Source organism: Heptranchias perlo, chromosome 2 (assembly GCF_035084215.1).
Source record: "Heptranchias perlo isolate sHepPer1 chromosome 2, sHepPer1.hap1, whole genome shotgun sequence".
Classification (NCBI taxonomy): domain Eukaryota; kingdom Metazoa; phylum Chordata; class Chondrichthyes; order Hexanchiformes; family Hexanchidae; genus Heptranchias; species Heptranchias perlo.
This window is the reverse complement of record NC_090326.1, coordinates 114,656,373-114,682,880: the sequence shown is the minus strand read 5'-3', so window position 1 is coordinate 114,682,880 and position 26,508 is coordinate 114,656,373. Positions and strand designations below refer to the sequence as shown.

Genomic DNA, 26,508 nt, shown 5'->3' with positions numbered 1-26,508 from the left:
TTGGTAGAAGGATTAGAGGAGAGCTGAGGAAAATCTTTTTCACCCAGAGGGTGGTGAGGGTCTGGAACTCACTGTCTGAAAGGGTGGTAGAGGCAGAAACCCTCAACTCATTTAAAAAGTACCTAGATGAGCACCTGAAGTGCCGTGATCTATAAGGCTATGGACCAAGTGCTGGAAAGTGGGATTAGGCTGGGTGGCTCAATTTTGGCCGGCACAGACACGATGGGCTGAATGGCCTCCTTCTGTGCCGTAAATTTTCTATGATTCTATAGTTTTCATCCAAGTTAGAGTGAACTCGTAAGATCTGATCCTAGAATTTCCACGCCTTTTTGGGGCTAAAGTAAGGTGTAGTGGCAGCAGAGGGACTGGAATTTGAGGCAGAACCTGTCTCCACCAGGTTTCCACCCCATGGATGCAGCCACAGCAAATTCTGACAGAGACGAGTGAGCTCTTCTTCTGCCTGGCCCCCTCCATCCTGACTTCGTTTTGGGAGTGGGTCTGGGGGCGTTCCCAGGATTTTGCCAAATACATTAGCCCAGAAATTCTTTTTTATGGAGCAGAGTGACACTAGAGGGGAAAGAAATTGGGCTAAAATCTGTTTCTGTCCCTTACTTGATTGAATGATAACTTTCAGTTGGAGGGGGGTGCATTTCTTTGTCCGTTCGTGTACCTCCATCATTATTGGAGGTGTGTTTGCCAAAATCAAGGCTCTCCCAGAAATCCAAAGGGATCAATTGTCATTTGAATAAAAGGCCCACATGTGAGGGAGCATTGGGGCAACATTTTGAAGGTCCTCAAATCTTAGGTCACACCAGTCTGATGTAGCATCAAGGAGCCGCTCTAACATCCTGCCAGGTCTCCAGGCTAGGCGCTTTTGTAGCGCCAGTACTGGCATGAGTGAACACCCCTGATATATAAATTAACTTGACCTCAGGATCTGGAACAGAGCCACAGCGAGGACAGACCAGCGGATGAAATTCTGTACCACTGGACTTTCAGCAGTGCAATAGTGCCACCAGAATTTCTACATTATTATATATGTGCCATGATGGGAAAGAGAAAGTACGGCAGGAGCGAATTTCCATGGGTCAAATCGCTTTGTCTGAATCACCACCTGTATCATGTTTAAGACAAAACTCAAACATAACTGGAAGGTTACCAAGTAGCGAATCCCCTGATACAAAACAACTCACTCTATATTAAAAAGCAATAGTTGATTTATTCAGTAGGGAGAATTTGGAAGGTGCTGGAATGGTGGATTGCGAAGTTTGTGAAGAATTGCTGGTAGGTACATATTAATCATATATCCTATGATGATTTGAACAATAGGGCAAAGTTTCTGGTCCCATCGGTGAAGCAGCAGGACATGTGAATGGCAAGGATAAGACCAATGTAGAGACAGGCCAATCGTGCTGGATTTTTCATGATTGGCCTGATTACATTTTCATAAGTAGTTCCTGGCACTGAATGGGTCTGGCACCTGGAGCTCACTAAAGTATGGGAAGTATGAAATAGTATATACCTGCAGTTCTTAAAGAATGCAGCTGTTGTTTAAAAGGGCCCACATGAATTGTTGCTGTGCGCAACAGAATAACTGGCTGAAGCAAGGAACCGGTCTACAAAAAGCAAAATTCTGCAGATGCTGGGTATCAGAAATAAACCTGCTGAGTTTTTTCAGCATTTTCTGTTTTTATTTCAAGGAACAGGTCTGTTCCATTTTCTGATGCTTCTTTGGAGGTGCTCTTGCAGCAACTGCAGCAATGGAGGGTTGTCCTCTTTGGCACGCTAGAGCACCCTCCTGTCTTAAGAAGTATCTAGACTGCTGACAGAGTCAGTGCAGTACCCACCATCCAGAACCTACTATCCAGAGAACCTGGAAATAGATGGAGAAAAAAATATCAATACCCTTAGGAAATCTGCAAAAGTATGGCTAGCTAGCATTGCACCGTATTAAGTAGGTGGGTAACGTGTCCATCTTACTGTTTCTTCTTATCTTGCTACACCCTGACTGAGGCGGCATGTTACTCCCCCAAGAAAGCAGCTCTTCCCAAGCTTAACATGCATGCAATACTGCAGCAGGATGTACTTTATTACTGCCACTTAAAATGCAACTGTTGCCACATAACCATTTGGAAAGATAACCTACAGAGCAAGCTTAACACATCACTAAGCTTTATGATGTTTGATGCATGGTGCCCACATGGTTCTCACCAGTCCATGTTCTCTTTCAACTTCAAACCTTTTACTACTTCTGTATTCAACACAAAGCTGCTCGTAACAAAAGAGCGCAGAACCGTATGGGAGGTTACCTCCTCAATTCAAACACTTTCCACAATATGAGCAGGCCACACTGGACCTTGTTGCACCAGGGAACATAGAGGATGGTTTGCTCCAAGAATGTCATGGTTAGTACTATCCTTTCCTTGTTGCATTATTGGATTGGCATTTACTGACTTGAATCCCCCGATTAACTTCTATCCACATCTATCAAGGCAAGACCCTCCCCTCTATATTTTGGTTCCTGACTGCAGTTAAGAATCCTTTATTTTGAGTCAAATAAACATTCATATAGTGTACCAGGACTTGCTAATTTTAAGGCCCCACCCCTCACAGTCCAGTGAAAAAGAGGTCTGGAAGCCTGTGAAGTAACTGAATTATAAAAAAAATCTCAAAACAATGCAAACCATGAACTCTGGGACTTTATCTGAGATAAATTCTGGAAATGTTTATGATTGACAGCAGACTTCAAGATTGTCCATTCATGGAGCATGCCACCTCCCTCATCACCACCACCACCCCCCCACCCCCGACTTTCCAAGAAGAAAGACAGGAAACATTTTTGCATAAAAACATAAAAGACAGCATATAGCATGAACTACTGAACTTTTTACAAGGTAACTTTTGACAGGAAAAACTGTACATACTAAGGGTTGTTTATTTATGTTTAGTACAGCAGCTATATATTTATTCACAGTTCCAGATAGGATATGTGCAATGGAAAGAGACAGAAGAACTTTGTATGGGGAATAGAGAGAATGTATGGGTAATGGAGAGGAAGAAAGGAGAATGAGAGAAACTGTATGAGAGACGTACAGAAGAGAGATTTACACAAAGAGGAAGTGAAAGTGAACGAGATGGAGACAAACTCAATTTTAATCAGGAATCTTTTTTAAAATGCCTTTGTTTTGTCTCTCTTAGCCCACCTAATATTGAAATAGTTTTCTAGCATGTGCATCTGTTACAGTAATCAAATGGTAACTTATTTGTTCTTAGACAGGTTGAGAAAGGCATTTTAAGCTTACACTTAAGGTATAACACTCCTCTCATCATAGAGCAAAATAACTACTGACTTACTGTGAGCAACGCCATGGGAGATCCACTGGTATATAAAAATCTTGCATCTAACATGCGTTTCCTCTAACACTTTGGGAATCACAGCTCAGGCATCTCACCTATATATAAAAGTGTGAGTTTCTGTGTCAAATTTGCACCACACTGGTTCAAATTTCATATTCATAAAACAGAAACAATGATTCTATGATCTTAGGTTTTGACCAGAGAAACTTATTAATGGAAGGATGCATCTGGAATTTCTGCAGGCGTTCCCCAATCTCCCACTGTATCTGTGGTGGGAGATTGGCAGAACTCCTGAAGAAACAGTGTAAATACACTAAAATAATTGTGAATACAGTAGCTAAAAATAGCCCTTCATGCTGCTTCTTCAGGGTTTCTACCTAAGTTACAATAGGAGATCAGATCACTCCCTCAGAAATTCAGGGCTAAAGTTTGTAAACTAATACAGGTATAAAAAACTTACATTATTTACACAAAACTTATATATACAGCAGCATTTTGTACTTGAAACTTATCTAATAATTTTTTCATTCAGAGCATTTTTGCTTCTCTGAGAAGTCTAGGCCTTGAATTCAATGGGCTTTCCAAAACTGTCACTAACGGCTTAATGAAGAGTTTCAACAAGATAGTAGACTACAACACCAGAATGTATCTGTGCCTACAACTGCAAGAATTTTTTCATAATGACAGCAAGACTAGACATTTACAAAACATTGCACTGGTTAGGCCTCAGTTGGAATATTGTGTTCAATTCTGGGCATCACATTTTAGGAAGGATGTCAAGGCCTTAGAGAGGGTGTAGAAGAGAATTACTAGAATGGTATCAGCGATGAGAGACTTCGGTTATGTGGAGAAGCTGGGGTCGTTCTCCTTAGAACAGAGAACGTTAACGGGAGATGTGATAGAGGTGCTTAAAACCAGAATGGTTTTGATAGAATAAAAAAGGAGGAACTGTTTCCAGTGGCAGAATGGTCGGGAACCAGAGGACACAGATTTAAGGTGATCAGCAAAAGAGCCTGAGGCAACATGAGGAAACATTTTTTTACGCAGCAAGTTGTAGTGATCTGGAATGCACTGCCTGAAAGGGTGGTGGAAGCAGATTCAAAAGTAACTTTCAAAAGAGAATTGGATAAATACTTGAAGGGAAAAAAATTACAGGGCTATGGGGACTAGGACTAAATGGTTAGCTCTTTCAAAGAGCTGGCCAGCATAGGCATGATGGGCTGAATGGTCTCCTCCTGTGCTGTACCTATACCAACGATACTTGCTATTTGTAACTATCACCTTTTGCCCCTTCCCACAGATGGAGAAGCACTGATGATATTTTTAGGTGCAGTAAAAATTTGTTTATATATAAAAACATCAGAACAAGGTAAAGAATAAGTATTTCAACATTATTCTGAGGTAACCTTTCTAGAAAAACAATATAAGTGATTATATTCAATGAATCATTTATTTAGTAAAATCAGCATGTTCAAAAAAGGGTGTAACGCTAAACCCGGCAACTACGGGCCAGTCAGTTTAACCTCGGTAGTGGAGAAGCTTTTAGAAACGATAATCCGGGACAAAATTAATAGTAACTTGGACAAGTATGGATTAATAAAGGAAAGCCAGCACAGATTTGTTAAAGGCAAATCGTGTTTAACTAACTTGATTGAGTTTTTTTGACAAGGTAACAGAGAGGGTTGATGAGGGCAATGCGGTTGATGTATATGGACTTTCAAAAGGCATTTGACAAAGTGCCAAATAATAGGCTTGTCAGCAAAATTGAGGCCCATGGAATAAAAGGGGCAGTGGCAGCATGGATACGATAGTGGCTAAGTGACAGGAAATAGAAAGTAATGGTGAACGATCATTTTTCGGACAGGAGGAAGGTATGCAGTGGTGTTCCCCAGGGGTCAGTACTAGGACCACTGCTTTTTTTGATATATATTAATGATTTGGACTTGGGTGTACAGGGCGGCACAATTTCAAAATCTGCAGATGACACAAAACTTAGAAGTGTAGTAAACAGTGAGGAGGATTGTAATAGACTTCAAGAGGACATAGTCAGGCTGGTGGAATGGGCGAACACATGGCAGATGAAATTTAACACAGAGAAGTGCGAAGTGATACATTTTGGCAGGAAGAATGAGGAGAGCCAATATAAAACAAAGGGCACAATTCTAAAGGAGGTGCAGGAACAGAGACACCTGGGGGTTTATGTGCACAAATCTTTGAAGGTGGCAGGACAGGTTGAGCATACAGGATCCTGGGCTTTATAAATAGAGGCAGAGTACAAAAGCAAGGAAGTTATGTTGAACCTTTATTAAACACTGGTTTGGCCACAGCTGGCGTATTGTGTCCAATTCTGGGCACTGCACTTTAGGCAGGATGTGAAGGCCTTAGAGAGGGTGCAGAAAAGACTTACTAGAATAGTACCAGGTATGAGGGACTTCAGTTAGGTGAATAGACTGGAGAAGCTGGGGTTGTTCTCCTTAGAGCAGGGAAGGTTAAGAGGAGATTTATAGAAGTGTTCAAAATCATGAAGGGTTTAGATAAAATAAATAAAGAGAAATTGTTCCCATTGACGGAAGGGTTGAGAACCAGAGGTCACAGATTTAAGGTGATTGGCAAAAGAATCAAAGGCGACATGAGGAAAAACTTTTTTACGCAGCGAATGGTTATGATCTGGAATGTGCTGCCTGAAAGGGCAGATTCAATTGTGGCTTTCAAAAAAGAATTGGATAAATACTTGAATGGAAAAAATTTGCAGGGCTACGAGGAAAGAGCGGGGGAATGGGACGAACTGGATTGCTCTTACAAAGAGTCGGCATGGGCTTGATGGACCGAATGGCCTCCTTCTGTGCTGTAACCATACTATTATGCTATGTTACTTGTGCGACAAGTGAAACTTTGCACTTTGAAACTTTATAATTCTTTAATTTTTTTAAAATTTAGTAATGCATTCTAAATAGTCACACAAAGTACAATTATTTCACTTATATGTTTCTGAGAGAACTCAAAAACTAGCAGCAGAAAAAAACGTTTAATACAAGAGTGGCAAATTCTGGAAGAACTGTACAATGAACTTCCCTCCATCATAAGGTCAGAAGTGGGGATGTTCGCTGATGATTGCACACTGTTCAGCTCCATTCGCAACCCCTCAGATAATGAAGCAGTCCGTACCCACATGCAGCAAAACCTGGACAACACCCAGGCTTGGGCTGATAAGTGGCAAGTAACATTCGCACCGCACAAGCGCCAGGCAATGACTATCTCCAACAATAGAGAGTCTAACCACCTCCCCTTGACATTCAATGGCATCACCATCGCCAAATCCCCCACCATCAACATCCTGGGGGTCAACATTGACCAGAAACTTAACTGGACCAGCCATATAAATACTGTGGCTACAAGAGCAGGTCAGAAGCTAGGTATTCTACGGCGAGTGACTCACCTCCTGACTCCCCAAAGCCTTTCCACCATCTACAAGGCACAAGTCAGGAGTGTGATGGAATACCCTCCACTTGCTTGGAAGAGTGCAACTCCAACAACACTCAAGAAGCTCTACACCATCCAGAACAAAGCAGCTGGCTTGATTGGCACCCCATCCATCATCTTGCTCTACCACCAGTGCACTGTGGCTGCAGTGTGTACCATCCACAGGATGCACTGCAGCAACTTGCCAAGGCTTCTGCAACAGCACCTCCCAAACCCGCGACCTCTACCACCTAGAAGGACATGGGCAGCAGGCACATGGGAACACCACCACCTGCACGTTCCCCCGCAAGTCACACACCATCCCTTGTCGCTGGAATCCTGGAACTCTCTACCTAACAGCACTGTGGGAGAACCTTCACCACACGGACTGCAGTGGTTCAGGAAGGCGGCTCACCACCACCTTCTCAAGGGCAATTCGGGATGGGCAATAAATGCTGGCTTTTCCAGCCATGCCCACATCCCATGAATGGATTAAAAAAATTATTCAAATTTGGATGAAGGTTCGAAATGAAAATCTTGAATTTAAACATCCTTATTTAAATGAAAATCTTTTAGTAACACTAAGTACTGTGCCAGATATACTTGGTAAAGAAGGAAAAATGAAAATGTATTTAATCTTTCCATAACTATATTTCTTGGCCCTCACTATAATAGCCTGTATCCTAAGCAAATGCATCAATTTTGCCCACTTGATATCTTAGGAAAAACCTTCCCTCTTCTGTGCAGAGATGCATCTATTTTTTGTAACTGTGGTATATGAAGGGAACAAATTTATTTATCTACCTGCGGTGAAAATATTGTGGGATAATGTTTCAATTTTGTGCTTCTAGCAGGAAGCCTTGCTAATGAGCAGCACATATCAGGAATTAAAGCTTGCGCTTTGTACGATTTTCTGACCGTTTAAAACAGGAGTTGGAAAATCATGCACAACACCATCCAAATTTGCAATGTGCACTGCTGGCGGTGAAGCTCCAACCAGCAGCGTAGAGTCAGAAAATCACCCCTTATTTATTTTTCAGGAACCAAAAAAAAAAGTTATCCATTGTCTCTGAGCGTATATCCAGCAAACTTTTTTCCAAATCCTTTGCGAGTCAAAGAGCACCCTCCCCTATTTCCACACCTCAGCAATCATCCCCCCACACCCCTTCATTGCAATGCTGTGGGAGATCTGCTAGTTGATAATAATCTCCCTTATGACTAAGCCAGAAGTAAAGTGAACATTATTCAAAATGTTACTTAAAACAAAATTATCCCATTTTTTATATTAAATTTTAATCTTTTCTTCACTTTTATATTTCTTGGACTTCACAATAAAAAATGCCCAAACAGATATGGCAGTTTGCCTATTCGACATTATAGATGCCACTTTTTGGAAGTTTTGACTACTTGACCTAGGAAGAAGTTTGGATAATTTATATCAAGATGTAGCTACTAAATTGAATTCAGTATATAAAGGGTTAAAATGACAAAACACATAATGCATATTAGATGCAGATGTAGCAGCTGGAGTAATGGGACTTTTTGTATACCACTTCAGATTGAGACAATGGGGGGTAATTTTAACGCCAAAGAACGGGTGGGTTAGGGGCAGGTGGGAGGTTAAAGTAGCAGCTTTTTGGAGCAGGACGACATTACAGCTCCAACAAGCCCACTTCCGGGTTTAACCCAGGCGCATTAGGATGCGCATGCGCAACAGAAACCTGGCAGTCCCGTCCCCACTTAAAGCCGGCAGGCCAATATTTAAAGGGCCAATTCAGGTAGTTGAAACACTTGCAGCTACTTAAATTTTTGTGGATTCTGCAACAGAAATGGATTTAACTTCTCCTGAGCGTGCCTCCCATGGCTTCTGAAACACAACATTGATATGGGGCGAGTTGTAGCCAAATCTCATTTGGCCCTTTAAACCAGTGATTGTTACATCTCAATAAATGAGGAATTGCAGCTGGGCACTCAGTTTTCTCAGACAAACCTTTGGCTGGGAGTTCTTTGTGTTTCGACTGAGATTTCTTTGTTGAGACCAAGAATTCTTGTGTTCAGACAAATTTACCTACTTTATGGAGCCCCTCAAACTGACAAGATCAGGATTGGAGGTGGGGGGGATGCAATGGATCTATTCCACAGTACATCTGAGGAGGAGGAAAACGAAGATGGGGAACAGATGGATGCCAGAGCAGCCGCACACATTGTTGCCAGGGATGCCCTCATCTCTAACAAGTTCTCATAATGAGATGTGCAACTTAAAGACCACCTGGAACAACCACCCCCCCACTTTGCCCAAAACAGTCCTTCGACCACGCATACATCCATTGCACACACGGCGAATGTGCATCATGTCTTCACGTTCATGATGAAGCACATGAAAGGGCGAATTCACAAAAGTGACTCAATAACGCCCAAGACATGGCAGTGGTGGTGATAATGATTAAATTTAATGTGCCGTAGCAAAAAAATATTGTTTTTTTTTATTGCCCATCCCTAATTGCCCTTGAGAAGGTGGTGGTGAGCCGCGTTCTTGAACCGCTGCAGTCCGTATGGTGAAGGTTCTCCCACAATATAATTAACAACATGACAGCTCGTCAAACGCCCTTGTGCATACCCTTGGTGAATTACAATTGCTTAGCCTTTCTCTACCGCTTCTACATGGTGCCTCCCCAATGGCTTCAGCAGAGGTTTTGGCAGGTTGCTCAGCTCCCTGCTCTGACCGCTGAGATTGTAGAAATCATAGAAAAATTACGACACAGGAGGCCATTCAGCCCATCATGTCTGCGCCAGCTGAGAAACGAGCCACCCAGCCTAATCCCACTTTCCCGCATTTGGTCCGTAGCCCTGCAGGTCACGGCTCTTCAAGTGCACATCCAGGTATTTTTTAAATGAGTTGAGGGTTTCTGCCTCTACCACCCTCTCAGGCAGGGAGTTCCAGACCCCCATCACTCTCTGGGTGAAAAACTTTTTGCTAATTTCCACTCTAATCCTTCTACCAATCACTTTAAATCTATGTCCCCTGGTTATTGACCCCTCTTCTAAGGGAAATAGGTCCTTCCAATTCACTCTATCTAGGCCCCTCATCATTTTGTACACCTCAATCAAATCACCCCTCAGCCTCCTCTGTTCCAAGGAAAGCAATCCCAGCCGATCCAATCTATCATCATAACTAAAATTCTCCAGTCCTGGCAACATCCTCGTAAATCTCCTCTGCACCCTCTCTAGTGCAATTACATCCTTCCTGTAATGTGGTGACCAGAACTGTGCGCAGTACTCAAGCTGTGGCCTAACTAGTGTTTTATACAGTTCCAGCATAACATCCCTGCTTTTATATTCTATGCCTCGGCTGATAAAGGAAAGCATTCCATATGCCTTCTTAACCACCTTATCTACCTGTCCTGCTACCTTCAGGGATCTTTTCAATCCGGAGAAGTGTGAGGAAATGCATTTGGGGAGAGCAAACAAGGCAAGGGAATACACAATAAATGGGAGGATACTGAGAGGTGTAGAGGAAGTGAGGGATCTTTTCTGCCCATCTGATTAGTCCATTGATATCTTCCTGCAGTCTACAGCTTTCCTGCTCACTATCAACCACACGGCCTATCTTTGTGTCATTCGCAAATTTCTTAATCATGCCCCCTACGTTTAAGTTCTAGGCCTACGACCTCTGGGTTTTGGGGGCAGTTGCGGCCCCTCCAAAGACTGCTTCACCTGCACCTGTGCAGGGGCAGACTCAGCCATCGGGAGAGGAGGCAGCATTGCGGGTACTGGTTGAGGGGCAACGGGTGGGACGTGGGATCACTTTGAGTGGAGTCCTCACTTCCGTGTCTCCTTTCACCATCATTCCTCTCCCGGGCCAGCGCAATATCACTCCCACCACTCTGCTAGCCAGCAGGCTAGTGAGCTGATGTGCCACATTATAAGGCTACAGCTAAAGTATCTGTCTGCCTGTTTAAGGTGGCAGACATGTTTGAATCGAGAGTCTGCACGGCCGTTGTCATGGCCTGAATGCACTCATTTGAGAGCCGTGCTTAAAGCTCAATGGAGGCTACCATTCTCTCCATCGCAGACGTTCTTGCACTTACCTGCGCCACCAAACCATTAGCGATGGAGTTGGACTCCTCCATCCTCTCCGCTATTGTGGAGAGTGTGCGTGGCACTTTTTTCATTACCTCACAAAGTTGCTGCTGCACCTCTATCATTCTCCTTCTCAACGATGGCCCTCAGGGTTCAGCATCTATGTCCAGCTGAGCAGAGCTTGGAGAGGAGTGCGCCCCCTGACATGAACTTTCCCAGCTGTCCCAGCCACGAGTGTCTGCTCATGCTCACTAATGAGCGATGAATCACCAGATGGCAACCTATCGAACTGTCTAACAGGACCCACCGAAGTGCGAGTATCTGCGCTGGTGCATGGCTGTATGTCCTGTGACGGTGCCACCTCGGAAGGAATGAGCTCCTCTGAGGAAGCAATATCTTCCATTTCTGCTGATTGCTCGTGAAGGCGTGAAGGCCCTGGAAGACAACAGAAAGTGATAGTAATAATTCATCGCAGAAGTGGCAATCTTTCCAATGACCATACTGAGGTCTGGTACAGTTCACTCATTGACAAAATCAATTCACCATGCGTCTGAAAGATGTTAAATCTGCAGGTTCCCAGGCTCTCCATCTCTGATGGATAGGGATGCAACTGTCCCACTTATTTCCATGGCCTTCTCCTCCACATCTGTCAGCTCCACTATATACGGTGGACCACCTCCAGTTCTGCTCCTCTCCCTTGCGTTTTGCGCTCCCTTCTCTTACAACAGGAGAAAGATGTGGAGATGCCGGTGATGGACTGGGGTTGACAATTGTAAACAATTTTACAACACCATGTTATAGTCCAGCAATTTTATTTTAAATTCACAAGCTTTCGGAGATTTCCTCCTTCCTCAGGCAAATGTTTCAAGAGCTCCTTGAAGCCTACGCATTTATACATATAGAACAATACATGGTGTTTACAGACTGCCCCTGCAACTGCCCGTTGCCAAGGCAATCACCGTGTTCAGACAGAGAGGTGTCACCTGCAGAACCCCCGAATACACATTCAACAAAAAAACAAACAGGGAAAAAAAACAGAGAAAAAAAAAACAGAGAGAGGCAGAAACATCCGGAAGGCAGAGAGAGCCAGCAAATGACCCATTATATTAAAAACAGATAACATTTGTTCGCTGGTGGGGTAACGTGTAGCGTGACATGAACCCAAGATCCCGGTTGAGGCCGTCCTCATGGGTGCGGAACTTGGCTATCAATTTCTGCTCGACGATTTTGCGTTGTCGTGTGTCTCGAAGGCCGCCTTGGAGTACGCTTACCCGAAGGTCGGTGGATGAATGTCCATGACTGCTGAAGTGTTCCCCGACTGGGAGGGAACCCTCCTGTTTGGCGATTGTTGCGCGGTGTCCGTTCATCCGTTGTCGCAGCGTCTGTATGGTCTCGCCAATGTACCATGCTCTGGGGCATCCTTTCCTGCAACGTATGAGGTAGACAACGTTGGCCGAGTCACAGGAGTATGAACCATGCACCTGGTGGGTGGTGTCCTCTCGTGTGATGGTGGTATCTGTGTCGATGATCTGGCATGTCTTGCAGAGGTTACCGTGGCAGGGTTGTGTGGCGTCGTGGACGCTGTTCTCTTGAAAGCTAGGTAGTTTGCTGCGAACGATGGTCTGTTTGAGGTTGGGTGGCTGTTTAAAGGCGAGTAGTGGAGGTGTGGGGATGGCCATAGCGAGGTGTTTGTCCTCATTGATGACATGTTGAAGGCTGCGGAGAACATGGCGTAGTTTCTCCGCTCCGGGGAAGTACTGGACGACAAAGGGTACTCTGTTGGTTGCGTCCCGTGTTAGTCTCCTGAGGAGGTCTATGCGATTTTTTGCTGTGGCCCGTCGGAACTGTCGATCGATGAGTCGAGCGTCATATCCCGTTCTTACTAGGGCGTCTTTCAGCGTCTGTAGGTGTCCATCGCGTTCCTCCTCGTCTGAGCAGACCCTGTGTATTCGCAGGGCCTGTCCATAGGGGATGGCCTCTTTGACGTGGTTAGGGTGGAAGCTGGAAAAGTGGAGCATCGTGAGGTTGTCCGTGGGCTTGCGGTAGAGTGAGGTGCTGAGGTGCCCGTCTTTGATGGAGATTCGTGTGTCCAAGAAAGAAACTGATTCTGAGGAGTAGTCCATGGTGAGCTTGATGGTGGGATGGAACTTGTTGATGTTATCGTGTAGTCTCTTTAGTGATTCCTTGCCGTGGGTCCATAGAAAGAAAATGTCGTCGATGTATCTGGTGTATAGTGTTGGTTGGAGGTCTTGTGCAGTGAAGAAGTCCTGCTCGAACTTGTGCATGAAAATGTTGGCGTATTGGGGTGCGAATTTGGTCCCCATGGCTGTTCCGTGTGTTTGGGTAAAGAACTGGTTATCGAAGGTGAAGACATTGTGATCCAGGATGAAGCGGATGAGTTGTAGGATGGCTTCCGGAGATTGGCTGTTGTTGGTGTTGAGTATTGATGCTGTCGCAGCGATGCCGTCATCGTGGGGGATACTGGTGTATAGTGCCGAGACGTCCATCGTGGTGAGAAGTGTTCCTGGTTCAACTGGTCCGTGGGTACTGAGTTTTTGTAGGAAGTCTGTAGTGTCGCGACAGAAGCTGGGGGTTCCCTGTACGATGGACGGGACGCAACCAACAGAGTACCCTTTGTCGTCCAGTACTTCCCCGGAGCGGAGAAACTACGCCATGTTCTCCGCAGCCTTCAACATGTCATCAATGAGGACAAACACCTCGCTATGGCCATCCCCACACCTCCACTACTCGCCTTTAAACAGCCACCCAACCTCAAACAGACCATCGTTCGCAGCAAACTACCTAGCTTTCAAGAGAACAGCGTCCACGACGCCACACAACCCTGCCACGGTAACCTCTGCAAGACATGCCAGATCATCGACACAGATACCACCATCACACGAGAGGACACCACCCACCAGGTGCATGGTTCATACTCCTGTGACTCGGCCAACGTTGTCTACCTCATACGCTGCAGGAAAGGATGCCCCAGAGCATGGTACATTGGCGAGACCATGCAGACGCTGCGACAACGGATGAACGGACACCGCGCAACAATCGCCAAACAGGAGGGTTCCCTCCCAGTCGGGGAACACTTCAGCAGTCATGGACATTCATCCACCGACCTTCGGGTAAGCGTACTCCAAGGCGGCCTTCGAGACACACGACAACGCAAAATCGTCGAGCAGAAATTGATAGCCAAGTTCCGCACCCATGAGGACGGCCTCAACCGGGATCTTGGGTTCATGTCACGCTACACGTTACCCCACCAGCGAACAAATGTTATCTGTTTTTAATATAATGGGTCATTTGCTGGCTCTCTCTGCCTTCCGGATGTTTCTGCCTCTCTCTGTTTTTTTTTTCTCTGTTTTTTTTCCCTGTTTGTTTTTTTGTTGAATGTGTATTCGGGGGTTCTGCAGGTGACACCTCTCTGTCTGAACACGGTGATTGCCTTGGCAACGGGCAGTTGCAGGGGCAGTCTGTAAACACCATGTATTGTTCTATATGTATAAATGCGTAGGCTTCAAGGAGCTCTTGAAACATTTGCCTGAGGAAGGAGGAAATCTCCGAAAGCTTGTGAATTTAAAATAAAATTGCTGGACTATAACTTGGTGTTGTAAAATTGTTTACAACAGGAGAAAGAACAGACTTGTGAGGTGACGTAGTCACCCTAAGAATGAATTGCTTTGGGTAAGGCTGACAATGAAGCAGATGCATCAGAGGGTGACAATCAAACAGTTACATCATTTTGCATCAGGATTGGGGTGAGTGGCAGTGGTGGGTGCATCAATAGGGAGTTGAGGAAGTACATAGAAAGTGAAGGATGGTTGATGCTGCAACTTAACTGGGTGTGAGGAGTGATGTGATGGAGTAGGCGTGCCAACACAGAGTGAGGTGAGGGGGTGGTGATATTGAACAACACAGGATGTGGGTGAATCGGCAAATGTACTCACTTTTCCTGATACTCCCTGCATTGCAGCCAAGACCTGGGCACCATGCTCCTGCTGCTCACCTCTTCTGCCACCTCCAGCTACGCCTTCTTGGTGGCAGAAGCAGGTTTCTTCCTCCCATCACCTGGGTATAACACCCCCCTCCTGCTTCTCACAGCACCCAGTGGTATCTCAAGGGAGGCATCAGTAAACATGGGTGCTGCATTTCCTCTATGTTCTTCCATTTTGCTTTTTACTCCTTTCTCCTTCAAAATCATTTTTGCATTGGCCCTTTAAATAGTGGGCTTTAAATTGCATCATGCAGGTGTGCAGTACGCCTGCTGCGCAGCTTGGAGACGCGAAACCCAGAACTAACATTAAGTGCCTTCAATTGAGTTGCAATTGGACAAACCGACACGCTCAAGTTACTTCCGGGTTTCTCAAGCGATTATTTACCCATCTACTGAGTTCCCACCACCATGCTAAAATCATGCCTAACGGTCTGTTAAGACATTCCAGTAAACATTCACACATTATGGCTCCGAATTTGCTCAGGTCGCGATCCCAGTGGCTACGTTGGGATCACACCCGATGATGCCCCTCCAGCATTGACCCTTCTGGAGATTGTAGGGTCAGTGAGAGGGCATGTCATTAGTATGGGCACTTTGGGTGCATGTCTGATGTTTTGAAGCCCCACAATACCAGAATCTCTGGTGCCCACCCACCCCGGGAGGGTAGTTACTCAGCTCCCACCCCCTACAACTCCAGCATTGGTCCAATTATCCTCCTGAGTAAGGCTGCATGGCAGGAAAAATGTTTTGTAGATCTTCACCGGCACAGGCACGATGGACCGAATGGCCTCCTTCTGTGCTGTAAGATTCTACAATTCTATGCATCCTTGCGGAGGACTGTATACCTCATTGGGCATACAGGCCACTGCTGCAGCTCCCAATCTCTTTAGACGATAAAAGGAAAAGAACACCTGGCTCAGGAAGTCTCTGCCCCTGGCCCTACCCCAAGCCCCTCATTTACTGTGTAAAGGAAGGTTCTGCCTTTTACAAGGCACTGAGCAGAGTCAAAGGTCAAACCTTTGCCTTCTTGTCCAGCTAAGAGAGGACAGTCTGCAGTAATCTGGAATGGAAGTCAAACACAGCGGGTGAGAACTTCCTTTCTAAGGTTAGCACTGACTTATTTCAGAGATCTTGTCAGTAAGTGAGAGTAGCATACTAACATGGATAGTGTGGCATCCCTGTTATTTTTTGAAGTTATGAAATAGATTGAAATTCACTGTAAACTTTATCCTGTTCGTTCACATATTACATGTAAAATAAATCAGTTTTTTCACTTATAATTGGTATTGTCTCATTTGACTGTATATTAGTCAATCTTCTGAAAAATAGAACAAATACATGCGAATGCATGTGTGAAGTTCCAGCACCCAGCACGCCCAAAAAGGGGTTTTCATTGTTATGACTACAACACATCCTTCCAGGGCCGAGACTTTGCAAATCAAGTGGCATGATCTTTGTGGTGGCAAAATGGAATGGGAGCAGAACTTGTATCCATTAAATAAAATGTATAACAGTGCCACATTGCAATTATGCCCTGCAACTTCTGATGCATGCAAGTGTGCTGAGAAGAGGCAGATATCCTCTTTTCGTCCTGTATCCCTGAGGGAGCAGGGCAGAAACACAACCTATGTGCCATGCCTTCTATAGAGAAAGAGGTGGTATGTGCATGAAGGAGAGTACACGCACCTTGGCACTTCTTTGGAATCATGAAAACTTCTTCCACATTTGCCCCTAGGTCCAATAGACCTAAAAGACTGTATTAATCTCCTTCTATGCAACTTGAGCTGCCACTTTTATAGGACGGTGGCCCTCTATCCCAAAAAAGCCACCCCCTTTACTGCCCCTCCTACAGCAGAATCTTCAGGGTTTCATCTGCAAATTGGGCACTATGCTCCTTGCCTACAATGGAAAAAAAATGTCCATTTTTTAAAGATGAGGCTTTGAGGGCTGACTGTGCAAATTCAAGGGAAAGTTGGATAAATAGCTGGAGAAAAAATTGATAGATTAGTAGTTAGGTATTGTGCGATATAACATTTTCTAAACACTGGGACTGGCCAAGTGGACCACGGTGGTGTTTTCTATACCACATTGTACATTTCTTGTACATTTCTATGTCCCTTTAAATGCTGCTGCCTGGCCAGATTTTACAGCTGGTAGTCATTCAATGTGCAGGCCTGACTCTCGTGCATAGGGAGCCCAGGAGAATGAGGGGATAGGCCTTAAAACACAAAGTTACGGCAAAGGCATGCGCAGCCATCGCAAAATCAGGGCTTAAAGCTCTAACCATGAAGGAAACGTAAGAAATAAATACCAATGTTTAAAGCGGTGTTTAGAAAAACTGTTTGTTAAAACGGAACCAAAAGCTTGGCGTATGTGCTTTATTTTATGTAATACAAGTCAGATAAATTGTTTTATCATAATATCTAAAAGTTATTGCTCCTAGTTGTAGTTGGTTGTAATAGGCTGGCCTCATTGAAAATACTTGTGTGTCTAAATATAAGTAATTGTTTAATGCACATCCAGCTGATTCCTGTGCTTGCTTGTGTGAGAGATAGAGAATATGCATTGCATGTGTACTTAAAAAATATGAAATACAGAAATACAAGTCAGACTACTTATTTTGAATGCCAAAAGTGGAAGTGTCTTCTTCCCTGTGAAACTTGCAGATTCATTTATTTATGTAACTGTGGGAACAAAATGTATTTATCCAGGGGCGGAGCTAAGGTCAAAGGATTGGAAGGGGGTTTGAAGTCCAGATTTGGCAGACTCGCCAAAAATTTAGGCGAGAGGTATGGAGGCTGCCAAAAGCCCCCAGCAGGGTCCAGGGGCAGGAGTGCTTGAGGTTGACGGGTGCACTACACAAAATAAACCTCTTGGGACTGAAGTGGCCCTCCTCTCAGGGGCAGCGAGTCAAGGGACTAATGTGCAGCAAAGTCTGATAATGGCCTCCTGAACATCCTGCCCTTTTGTGGGGATAGAATCTCAGGGAGCCTTTACCTGTAGCATGTCGTTCCCTCACATTATGGGCATTCTTTTACTGCACGCAGAGTGTGAATTTAAGAAGCTTGAAATCTTACTCCTTGCATGCTGTTAGCATTCAAAGAACAGAAGGGGAAGAGTAAGGAAGTGGTAACAAGGCAATTAGAAAATCATAACATGATTAGGCAGAGTCAACATGGTTATATGAAAGGGAAATCATGTTTGACAAATTTATTAGAGTTTTTTGAGGATGTAACCAGCAGGGTAGATAAAAGTGGATGTAGTATATTTGGATTTTCAAAAGGCATTTGATAAGGTGCCACATGAACGGAGGACAGAAAAGAGGAGGGATAAACGGGTCATTCTCAGGTTGGCAGGCTGTAACTAGTGGGGTGCCGCAAGGATTGGTGCTTGGCTTTTATTGCAAGGGGGTTGGAGTACAAGAGTAAGGAAGTCTTACTACAGTTGTACAGGGCTTTAGTGAGACCTCATCTGGAGTACTGCGTACAGTTTTGGTCTCCTTATCTAAGGAAGGAAATACTTGCCTTGGAGGTGGTACAATGAAGGTTCACTAGATTAATTGCTGTTATGAGAGGGTTGTCCTTTGCGGAGAGATTGAGTAGAATGGGCCTATTCTCTCTGGATTTTAGAAGAATGAGAGGTGATCTCATTGAAACATATAAGATTATGAGGGGTCTTGACAGGGTAGACGCTGAGAGACTGTTTCCCCTGGCTAGAGAGTCTAGAACTAAGGGGCATAGTCGCAGGATAAGGGGTCGGCCATTCAAGACTGAGATGAAGAGGAATTTCTTCACGCAGAGGGTTGTGAATCTTTGGAATTTTCTACCCCAGAGAGCTGCAGATGCTGAGTCATTGAATATATTCAAGGCTGAGATGGATAGATTTTTGGACTCTAGGGGAATCAAGGGATATAGAAATCGGGTAGGAAAGTGGAGTTAAGGTCAAAGATCAGCCATTACCTAATGAATGGCGGAGCAGGCTCGAGGGGCCGTATGACTTACTTCTGCTCCTATTTCTTATGTTTCTTATAGCAGCTGGAAGGGAGCAAGAACATAGGAGGTGAGACTTCAAAGGGCAAGCATGCATGGCAGCAGTGAGGGAAGGTCTGTTCTAAAATTACATGTAGGAGAAGAACAGACCATGGACCAGTGGTTCACTTGCAGCCCAGTAGGGTTGCAACTAAACAAAGTATTCATAGCATTTGGCTGGGTCATCTCTTAGCTTAGCTGCCCTTGTCATGTCATTAAACTTCTTCCTACATTAGAGGCTTGTCCTAGGAGTCAGTGGAGATGGAATTCACAACCACTGTCACCTCCTACTACATGACACAAGCTGCTAAGTGTTCTAGCTTCCTGCCACCCATGTTTGCCATATTTCTTTTAATAGTACCCCCAAAACTGACCTCAACAGTTTTCAACCAGTTTTATTTACCTGAATTTGCCAATTTAGAGCAATAGCCATAAAGGGACAAGCCAGGTTAGTAGTTAAACATTACAATTCTGCTCCAGGTCCCAGACCAACCATGAGCAATGCCAAGGAAGATCTGCCATTACTTCAGAAAAAGATGTATGCCACACTGTTTTATTGTTTACATTTTTGTGAATAAAACTTTGATGGCTCCAAAGTAAAACTACGACAAACTTTTCAGAGATATTCAACATGATATTATAGGTTAAGAATAGTTAATCAAATGTTAGTTCGATTTTGCACTGTTAATGTGGCTTTTACATGTACCTACTAGTTTCCATATGTCTGGGTGAGCTGATTCAATTCTAACATTGGCATTTGACCCATTGATACCATATGACAGAGATACCATGAACAAATGCTCTGTTATACCTCATAGTGAAATTACAAATTAATCAACATTCAATCATATAGCACCTTAACACATCCTTAGGAAGGTCCAAAAGTGTTTCATATCTAATTAATTCTTATGATGTGTAGTAACTGTTGTATGTAAGCAAATGCTGCAGCCAATATGTTTACAGCAAATTAGATGAATGACCAACTAATCTATTTTTGGTGTTGGTTGAGGGAGTAATGTTGGCCAGGAGCATGCCATAAGCTCTTTTACATTCATAGAATCATAATATCATACAGCACAGAAAGAGGCCATTTGGTCCATTATGCCTGTACCAGCTCTTTGAAAGAGTTATCCAATTAGTCGCACTCCCCTGCTTTTTCCCCATAGCCCTGTAAATTTTTCCTTTTCAAGTATCCAATTCCCTTTTGAAAGTTAATATTGAATACGCTTCCACCACCTTTTAAGATGTGAAGATGCCGGTGATGGACTGGGGTGGACAAATGTAAGGAATCTTACAACACCAGGTTATAGTCCAACAATTTTATTTGAAAATCACAAGCTTTCGGAGGCTTTCTCCTTCGTCAGGTGAAGTGTGGGATTCCTTGAAGGTTACCGCATATATAGTCAGAGAACATTCGGAGGCTTTCTCCTTCGTCAGGTGATATATATATGCGGTAACCTTCAAGGAATCCCACACTTCACCTGACGAAGGAGAAAGCCTCCGAAAGCTTGTGATTTTCAAATAAAACTGTTGGACTATAACCTGGTGTTGTAAGATTCCTTACATTTGACCACCTTTTAAGGCATTGCATAGCAGATCATAACAACTCACTACGTAAAAAAAATTCTCCTCATCTCCCTTCTGGTTCCGGTCACTTAAACAGGCAGATGGATTTTTGGTTTAACATCTCATTTGAAAAAGTTATTCCTGACGATGCAGGACTCACCTGAAGTGACAACCTTTTAAGGTCTGGCTGGGGACTTGAATCCAACCCCCTGAACCAAGCTGACATTATAAGCGTAAAATATACACTGCGCGCGTGTATATTTGCAAACCTTTAAAAGTTATTTTGATGACATTGTAGGACATGGATCATTTCTGTTGCTGACTGCAGGGTGTTGCACTTTCACCAGGAGCAGACACTGTGCACAGCTGTTTCCTTGATGATCCTGAGGCCGCGGGGGAGTGCGCAGGCGCGGTGCCGGTTGTCTGGCTGGTGGTGGCGGCGCGGGGCTGGAGTCTCCTGTCACTGGGACGGGGGTGAAGGAGGCGGAGTCCGTGCGGCGGACCAGGTAAACAAACAGCATCAGCCTCGGCGGGCCCGAGCTCCAGCCTAAGCTCCGGGAGGGGGAGGGGGGTGGTCAGGGGGAGGGGGTTCTTACCCACAGTTAAGGCTTTAAACGCCCCATGACATGTTGTTAGGCCTAGAACGAAAGGCTTTCACTGAGGTCGAGTAAAGCCAGAGGTGAGCTCTCAGATAAGAGGTCTTGCTTGGCTGCAGCCGCCAGGGACTTTAAATTGTTTCTCGGTAAATGATGAGGCCTTAATTTTTCGAAGATGACATTGTCTTGCACAGGTAGAGCAAGGCGAGGTTTCAGCTGAAACTGGAAGAAAATAAACTTTGTTTCCTCCCCCCCCCCCCCTTTCCTCTTTTTGCTGGTTCTGTTTGGCTGCAATTGCTCTGAATAAGGAAGTGCTTTCTGAGGAGGTTTTAACTAATCGTAATATGCACCCAGTGCAGTTTCTAAAGCAAGTGAAATACATTAACTGGGCCATCTCTGCAGTTTGAAATTAACATGCCCTGAACTAAGTATACCCAAAACATTAAGGAGTGAGATTTTATATAAGCAAGCTAACACTCAAATGCTAGTTAATTTTGATCAGTAGAGCTGTATTTTGAGACACCGGAGGGATACATACAAAAATAAGACTCCCTTGAAATGAGTGAAATTTGTGACTATCAACTGAGTTAGCTTTTACTGAAAATGAACAATTTAAAATTTCACTGTATTGAGGTTTTAGATGAAACTGCAATGTAGAAATGAAACTACAGTATTTTGACTTACTGCATCATAGTTATGAAACAAATTTGCCTTTCATACCTGCAATATGATGGAAGCTATTGTTGAGTTGTCACACTGTTTGTGTGCTGTAGCATAGCCATTTAACAGGGTGTGGTAGAGAAAATGTGTATTATGACCATGCACTGTAACTGCAAATGAAATGTAACTGCACAGTAAGTGAGGAACATTGTGCTTTGCATTCGTATAAGTTAACCAACTAGGTTTAAAAAAACCTGAGTTGGTATATTTTTCTATGAATCACTATTACCAAGTGACATATTTTGTTACTCTACATTTATAATATCAGTATGTTTATTTTTAAAATTACATTTGGAGATATGACATTTTGAGTAGGAATGTCACCTTAAAGTATTGTTTTACAACAGTCTTCTTTATGCAACAGTGCAATATTCTTAATAGTACTTTTTGGAATGATAAACCACTGTAAATATAATCTCTTTATGCTTGTTATATAAGCTATTTGACCCACTATAAATGGGTGATAGAGGATAATGTAGGTAGGTTATGTTATATGCAAATCTCTATTGCTACTGAAGGTTTCATGCACAACACTAAGTAGATCTCTTCATATTGTACTAATAGGTGCCTTTAAGGATTTTGTGTTTGGAAACATTAAGTCCCTTTTGATCATTTAGGTTTGTAACTTGAGCCTCCTATTTAAGGATGTCAAGGCCTTGGAGATGGTGCAGAGGAGATTTACCAGAATAATACCAGAGATGAGGGACTTCAGTGGTGAGACTAGAGAAACTGAGATTGTTTTCCTTAGAACAGACCAGGTTAAGGGGAGATTTAATAAAGGTGTTCAAAATTATGAGGGTTTTGATAGAGTAAATAAGGAGAAATTGTTTCCACTGGCAGGAGAATTGGTAACCAGAGGGCACCGATTTAAGATAATTGACAAAAGAACCAGAGGGGAGTTGAGAATTTTCAGGCAGTGAGTTGTAATGACCTGGAATGCACTGCCTGAAAGTGTGGGGGAAGCAGATTCAATAGCAACTTTCAAAAGGGAATTGGATATAAATCCACATCGCTTATAGCGGGCACATTTGTGCGAACATGGTTTGCCCGCTATACGTGGTGGCTGGTGTAACAAATTAATTTTTGAAAAGCATAGAGCTCCACCTTTCCACTTCTCTCCTGCTCCCAGCCACTGTAAAATAAAGCAATTAAGTATGATGATGCTGTTCTCGTAGACACGCATAAAGCATTTATATTAAATTCTACTGCATGTTTTTTTTAAATGCAGGCTTTAACCTGGTTGGACAATGTGCCCAAAAGAATCAGATGCACCAAATGTCACTCATTAGGAGTGACAGTCATTTTCAGCTTATTTTCTTCTCCGTTTTAAATTATATTTATGGAAAATATTTCTGGCTACAGACAAGCTTTACGAGATGGAAGCTTTTTGCCTTATTCAACCATGGAGAGCTGAACAGGGCTGAAGTACGCAGCGGTCAGGTCAGTTTCACCTCTGGTCAGTTTCCCCACTGCAGTAGATGAATGCAGCTTGAGTTTCAGAAGGCTGTGATGGAACGTGTCTTTCATCATTGTTACTTGTTTGTGAGTAGCAATCGCAGGAGTTCTAGAGGCCATGGGGGTGACTGAAGGCAACGGGGCTGCCTGAAAGGACTTGATGACAAGTAATCGCACTTTAACAAGGTGCGAACAGTTACTTGGACAGCACGAAATAGTCGATGCATTTAATACGGTTTAAACGGCGCCTTTGCAGTTGACACCTATGACAATGCAAATGGTTTGTCCGATATAAGTGGCTGTCTGGGATAAGCGGGGACTGTATACTTGAAAAGGAAATATTTGCAGGGCTATCAGGAGCGAGCAGAGGAGTGGAACTAATTGGAAAGCTCTTTGTAAGAACGGACATAGGCACGATGGGCCGAATGGCAGCCTGTGCTATATGATTCTACGATACTATAAATAAAAGAAATGTTAGATGATTAGGAGTGAGTTGGCTATGATAGATTGGGAAGCTTCGTTAAAAGGCGTGACGGTGGATAGGCAATGGCTAACATTTAAGGAATGAATTGCAACAATTGTACATTTCTTTCTGGCTCAAAAACACAAAAGGAAAAGCGGCCCAACCATGGCTAACAAAAGAAATTAAGGATAGTATTAGATCCAAAGAGGAGTCATTTAAAGATGCCAGACAAAGTAGCAAGCCTGAGGATTGGGAGCAGTTTAGAATTCAGCAAAAAAGGACCAGGAGATTGATTAAGAGGGGGAAAATAGAGTCTGAGAGTAAACTTGCAAGGAACATAAAAGTGGACTGTAAAAGCTTCTACAAGTATGTAAAAGAAATAGATTAGTGAAGACAAATGTAGGTCCCTTACAGCCAGAAATGGGAGAATTTATAATGGGGAATAGGGAAATGGCAGAGCAATTAAACAAATACTTTGGTTCTGTCTTCACAGAAGAGGACACAAATAACTTCCCTGAAATGCTAGGGAACCAAGGGTCTAGTGAGAAGGAGGAATTAAAGGAAATTAGTATTAGTAAAAAAAATAGTTCTGGAGAAATTAATGGGACTGAAAGCCGATAAATCCCCAGGGCCTGATAATCTGCATCCCAGAGTATTAAAGAGGTAGCCATGGAAATAGTGGATGCATTAGTTGTCATCTTCCAAAATTCTATAGATTATGGAACAGTTCCTGCAGACTGGAGGGTGGCAAATGTAACCCCACTATTTAAAAAAAGGAGGGAGAGAGAAAACAGGGAACTACAGACCAATTAGCCTAACATCAGTAGTAGGGAAAATGCTCGAGTCTATTATGAAGGCTATGATAACAGGACACTGAGAAAATATCAATGGGATTAGACAAAGTCAACATGAATTTATGAAAAGGAAATCATGTTTGACAAAACTACTGAAGTTTTTTGAGGATGTAACTGGTAGAATAGATAAGAGAGAACCAGTGGATGTGGTTTATTTGAATTTTTAGAAGGCCTTTGATAAAGTCCCACATAAGAGGTTAGTGTACAAAATTAAAGAACATGGGATAGGTGGTAATACTGGCATGGATTGAAAATTGGTTAACAGACAGGAAACAGAGAGTAGGAATAAATGTTTCTTTTTCTGGGTGGCAGGCAGTGACTAGTGGGGTACAGCAGGGATCAGTGCTTGGGCCCTAGCTATTCACAATACATATCAATGATTTGGATGAGGGAACCAAATGCAATATTTCCAAGTTTGCTGACGACACAAAACTAGGTGGGATTGTGAGTTGTGAGGAGGATGCAAAGAAACTTCAAGGCGATTTAGACAAGTTGAGTGAGTAGGCAAATACATGGCAGATGCAGTATAATGTGGATACATGTGAGGTTATCCAGTTCGGAAGGAAAAACAGAAAGGCAGAGTATTATTTAAATGGTGATAGATTGGGAAATGTTGATATACAAAGGGACCTGGGTGTCCTTGTACACTAATCGCTGAAAGCAAACATGCAGGTGCAGCAAGCAGTTAGGAAGGCAAATGGTATGTTGGCCTTCATTGCAAGAGGATTTGAGTACAGGAGCAAGGATGTCTTACTGCAGTTATACAGGGTCTTGGTGAGACCACACCTGGAGTATTTTGTGCAGTTTTGGTGTCCTTACCTAAGAAAGGATATACTTGCCATAGAGGGAGTGCAGCGAAGGTTCACCAGACTGATTCCTGGGAGGCAGGACTGTCGTATGAGGACCTGTATTCACTCGAGTTTAGAAGAATGAGGGGGGATCTCATTGAAACATATAAAATTCTGACAGGGCTGGACAGACTGGATGCAGGGAGGATGTTTCCCCTGGCTGGGGGGGTCCAGAACGAGGGGTCACAGTCTCAGGGTACGGAGTAGGACATTTAGGACTGAGATGAGGAAAAATTTCTTCACTCAGAGGGTGGTGAGCCTGTGGAATTCTCTACCACAGAAGGCTGTGGAGGCTAAGTCATTGAATATATTTAAGAAGGAGCTGGATAGATTTCTAGATACAAAAGGCATCAAGGGGGATGGGGAGAGAGCGGGAATATGGTATTGAGATAGATGATCAGCCATGATCATGTTGAATGGCGGAGCAGGCTCGAAGGGCCGAATGGCCTACCCCTGCTCCTATTTTCTATGTTTCTATGTTTCTATTAGAAAATATACAAAGCCTTTTAAAATCTGTTTGAATTTAAAATAAATCTGCAAAGACCAGAACCTACTTTATTTCCTAATTCAAACATGTATTTTCTGTAAGAATACCATACTGTAGAGTAAATTGATTTTGGCTAACTGCCTCTTGTGTTATTTTACTGCTTAAGAGGATTTTTGCTCTCAAAGAGCAGTTCATGCCTTCTGGGTCATCGTGGATTACCTGTGATTGTTTTACACTAATTACAAGAGAATTTCTGTGGCCTGCACATATTTGCTATATTTTATTTGTTCATTGTGATGAAATGCTGAGGTACATAAAGGCTGTATTTGCCAATAATTTATATAATTCGTATTGTGTACTGAATATACATGTAAAAGATAGAGTGTGGAATTCCTTATGGCTATTAAGAACACATCTTGAGGCTGGGGTAAAGGCTTTGTTTGTAATGTAGCATTTATTAATGAAAGTGTCTAATTAATGTAATTTACTTTGTAGTTTTATTTCTTGAAGGAGACCACCGTATATTTTTATTAGTATCAATACCAGATTCATCATTTACATGGCTGTCAAATACTGAATATAATTTGCACAGAAG

General features: G+C 43.4%; 1 protein-coding gene and 1 long non-coding RNA gene across 9 annotated transcripts in view; one reads left to right on the top strand and one right to left on the bottom strand.

The window, feature by feature from the left end:
- Positions 1 to 20,872, bottom strand: part of LOC137342263 (uncharacterized) — a 101,774-nt gene extending 80,902 nt beyond the window's left edge. The window contains exon 1 of one of the 2 annotated variants that reach the window (XR_010967220.1): positions 20,651 to 20,872. This is a non-coding gene — a long non-coding RNA (uncharacterized lncRNA). Of the gene's footprint in view, positions 1 to 11,203; positions 11,324 to 20,650 lie in introns of those variants that run through there. The other variant, XR_010967221.1, reaches the window with a different exon arrangement.
- A 22-nt stretch (positions 20,873 to 20,894) lies between these two features.
- The window catches only part of tbc1d5 (TBC1 domain family, member 5), a 495,410-nt gene continuing 489,796 nt past the window's right edge, over positions 20,895 to 26,508 (top strand). For 6 of the 7 annotated variants that reach the window (XM_068006107.1, XM_068006096.1, XM_068006070.1 and 3 more), the window contains exon 1: positions 20,895 to 20,996. The gene's annotated coding sequence lies outside the window, so the exon portion shown is untranslated. Of the gene's footprint in view, positions 20,997 to 23,225; positions 23,247 to 26,508 lie in introns of those variants that run through there. The other variant, XM_068006062.1, reaches the window with a different exon arrangement.